Source organism: Bison bison, unplaced genomic scaffold (genome assembly GCF_000754665.1).
Source record: "Bison bison bison isolate TAMUID 2011002044 unplaced genomic scaffold, Bison_UMD1.0 scf7180017864270, whole genome shotgun sequence".
In the NCBI taxonomy this organism is placed as follows: domain Eukaryota; kingdom Metazoa; phylum Chordata; class Mammalia; order Artiodactyla; family Bovidae; genus Bison; species Bison bison.
In genome coordinates, this window is record NW_011494842.1 from 290,834 (window position 1) to 295,384 (window position 4,551).

Genomic DNA, 4,551 nt, shown 5'->3' on the forward strand with positions numbered 1-4,551 from the left:
CTTTTAATTTCATGGCTGCAGTCACCATCTGCAGTGATTTTGGAGCCCCAAAAAATAAAGTCTGACACTGTTTCCACTGTTTCACCATCTATTTGCCATGAAGTGATGGGACCAGAAGCCATGATCTTTGTTTTCTGAATGTTGAGCTTTAAGCCAACTTTTTCACTCTCCACTTTCACTTTCATCAAGAGGCTTTTGAGCTCCTCTTCAGTTTCTGCCATAAGGGTGGTGTCATCTGCATATCTGAGGTTATTGATATTTCTCCTGGCAATCTTGATTCCAGCTTGTGCTTCTTCCAGCCCAGCATTTCTCATGATGTACTCTGCATATAAGTTAAATAAGCAGGGTGATGATATACAGCCTTGATGTACTCCTTTTCCTATTTGGAACCAGTCTGTTGTTCCATGTCCAGTTCTAACTGTTTCTTCCTGACCTGCATATAGGTTTTTCAAGAGGCAGATCAGGTGGTCTGGTATTCCCATCTCTTTCAGAATTTTCCACAAGGGTAGGCAAAAGTACAGGTTCCAGACACAAAAATAAGAAAAATATTAGAGAAAAGACAGAAACACAGGAAAGATGCCTTAGAAGCCACAAGACAACACAATAAGGTGCTGGTAGCAGATTACAAAGAAGGAAGCCAACGCCAAAATGAAAATTAATTAATTTCTATAGCATTTTTAACTTTTGTGGGCAGATCACCTGCTTTAAACTCACTTTAGGGAAGCAAAATCTTAATCTAATAATTAGCACTTATATTTCAAAATTTCTCAAAAACAATCTATGTATTTAATACTACAATCATCCAAAGATAGTTTCATTTAATCTCACTTAGCTAATAAGATAAGTGAGACCAAGAGACATGTAATAGTCTGGAGTTGCAACAAAATTCTAAATTATTCTTTTCAACAGTTTGTCATACATCTCTTCATTACATCACATTTCAATTGCAACAGTCTTTTGTCCTGTGTTCTTTGTAGAAACAGATCAGAGAGCCAATCCCACCCTACTCTCTCTCAACTTTAAGTACCCCAGTGGTTTCCTGTCACCTCCTCTTCCGGAGACAGAGTTGAGGTACTGTATTCTCATATCTATTTCTCATCCTCATTTTTTATCTGGAAATACTTCTCCAAAGTGAAATATCTTTAGCCAGAAACTAAACTTAATCAAATAAGTGTACAGAGAAAGAAAAAGACACTTAGCAAGCATGTCCAAGGAATTTTAACTCCAAGAATCATAGAAATCATCATTTGAAATCCTTGACAATCATCTCATCTCAAAGATTCCAAGCCTTACAGCTTATCAGAATCACCTGGGAATTATTTACAAATCAGTGCTTCTCGACTTTTCTTACAACACTTGCATCAGAAAAGGGATCTGCTCATGATGATACCATCTGGCATGGGGGCACTGGTCTCTGGAGTACTGAAGGGATCAGTTGGATATTTCAAGTCACACCAGTATCCCTGTGCAGCGAACGGTCATCTCCACAACCTGGGTTGCTCAAACACTGAGCTTTTCAAACAAAGAACTAGCCCTTGACTTGTTCTTGGGTGGCATTTTAGCAAGGACATTACAGTAGGAGCCGAGTTAAGAAGTTGCTGGGGTGACCTCCAACTGCCAGAACATCAAGAAGCCCCTTTATTAAAGCCCATGAAGGTGGGGTGGGGGCCAGTGTTAGAGCTGACCAGAGGAAAGTTCAATCTGAAGTCTGTTTAGTGATAGCAAGCTTCACAGGAGTGAATGCTTATATTGAGGAGAATGTGCGTTCTAATTCCTAATGTGTCCTAAAGGTGTTTTTACTATATGTATGCTTCACTATATGGCCAGACATTATGTTATTAAAGTTTAGGCTCAAGGACAAAAAAAAAATGTCTCTGAGCCCTTGGCTTTGGGCCATAGTGTATCAGTTTGCTGTCTGTGAGCAGAGACTAAATGCTAAGGTCAGTGACTCAGGTGCTGAATGCCTGACTGACACCCAATCAAAACCCTGGACACCAAGGCTTGGGGGACCTGACCTGACTGGCAGTACTTTGCAAATATTGCCACTCATCACTGTTGAGAGTGCATCCCCATCTAACTCCGCAGAGAGAATGCTGACACTTGGCTTCTCCTGGACTTTTTTTTTTTTTTTAATGGTAATATATCTACAGGTAAAGTAAAACTACAAGTGAGCAAGAGCATAAAAGATTTGAAGATTATACTCAACAGCTCAATTGGTTTTGTCAATTATCTGTAAGCTTTCATTGAATTCTACTTTACTATTTTCTGCTTTTAATCTTATTTCCCTTTTTCTTTTTTAATTAATTAATTTATTTTAATTGGAGGTTAATTATTTTACAATATTGTAGTGGTTTTCGCCATACATTGACATGAATCAGCCATGGGTGTACATGTGTTCCCCATCCTGAAACCCCCTCCCATCTACCTCCCCATCCCATCCATGGGATGCACCAGCCCTGAGCACCCAGTCTCACGCATTGAACCTAGACTGGACTTTTCCCTGCATGACTTTTTCATTTGCTAATGTCAACCTGTGTCCTAACACAATAAGCTGTAATCATAGTGTCACAACTTTCCTGAAGCCTGTGAGTCCTAGTGATCATAAGCCTGAAGGTGTCCCAGGGACCCCTCACATTACTGAACCCAAGTTTGACTGCTTGACACTTGAAAGCCAGTACTCAAGAGATAAGTGCTGAAAGAAAGAAAAGACTACAGGCAGCCTATGTGGGCAAGATAACATCTAAAGAAAGATCACAAGGATCAGCAAGTCTGCATGCTGATTCTTCATCATTTTCCACTGCAAGCAGACTTGCTGATCCTTGTGATCTTTCATTAAATGATTTCTTGCCCACATACGCTGCCTGCAGAATGGCTTAAAAAGAAGCTGAGAGAGAAAAAGATCTGATCATTCATTAACCATTTTTTTCTTGTTTCCTACTTCTCGAAGAAAAAATCAACATGCTAGGCAAGGTAAAACCAAGGTCTTGGAAAATAAATAGAAGCTAGTGTTAAAGGTTGAGATTTACAGCAGAACGAAGCTCTTGGGCCAAGGGGCTGTTTGCACTAACACAGACCCATTCATGGCATACCTTATGACAAACACTGGGAAGTTCTGAACACAGTTATGGGGATCTCCCAAAGCTCATTGGATGAGAATTTCTATCCAGAAATCTTTATATTTTACACACTCTCTGGATTAATCTGAAACAGCCACTGAGCTATTAGTTTTAACACAGGCTTTTAGGAGCTTCTGATCTAGCCAAATGGACATGTAACAACAGACTAGTTTCAAAATGGGAAAGGAGTACATCAAAGCTGTAAATTGATACCCTGCTTATTTAACTTATATGCAGAGTACATCATGCAAAATGCCAAACTGGATGAAGCACAAGCTGGAATCAAGATTGCCAGGAAAAATATCAATAACCTCAGATACACAGATGACACCATCCCTATGGCAGAAAATGAAGAAGAGCCTCTTGAAGAAAGAAAAAGAGGGGAGGGGAAAAGTTGGCTTAAAACTCAACATTCGAAAAACTAAGATCATGGCATCCAGTTCCATCACTTCGTGACAAATAGATGGGGAAACAATGGAAACAGTGACAGACTTTATTTTCTTGGGCTCCAGTATCACTGCAGATGGTGACTGTAGCCATGAAAATAAAAGAGTCTTGGTCCTTGTAAGAAAAGCTATGATCAACCTCGACAGCATATTAAAAGCAGAGACATTACTTTGCCAACAAAGTTCCATCTAGTCAAAGATACGGTTTTTTCCAATAGTCATGCATGGATGAGAGTTGGACCATAAATAAAGCTGAGCACTGAAGAATTGAGGCTTTTGACTTGTGGTATTGGAGAAGACGCTAGAGAGAGCCTTGGACTCCAAGGAGATCCAACCAGTCCATCCTAAAGGAAATCAGTCCTGACTGTTCATTGGAAGGACTGATGCTGAAGCTGAAACTCCAGTACTTTGGCCACCTGAGGCAAAGAATCGACTCATTGGAAAAGACCCTGATGCTGGGAAAGATTGAAGGTGGCAGGAGAAGGGGATGACAGAGGATGAGATGGCTGGATGGCAACACAGACTCTATGGACATGAATTTGAGTAAGCTCCTGGAGTTGGTGATGGACAGGGAAACCTGGCATGCTGCAGTCCATGGGGTCACAAAGAGGTAGACATGACTGAGTGACTGAACTGACTGATCTAGGCAACCAGCCATATGCTGTTTAAAATAACTTTTTAAAAATTCCTGTCATTTGATTTGTACATTTCAATGTTCAAGCTGGTTTTAGAAAAGGCCGAGGAACCAGAGATCAAATTGCCAACATCTGCTGGATCATGGAAAAAGCAAGAGAGTTTCAGAAAAACATCTATTTCTGCTTTGACTATGCCAAAGCCTTTGACTGTGTGGATCACAATAAACTGTGGAAAATTCTTCAAGAGATGGGAATACCAGACCACCTGATCTGCCTCTTGAGAAATTTGTATGCAGGTCAGGAAGCAACAGTTAGAATTGGACATGGAACAACAGACTGGTTCCAAATAGGAAA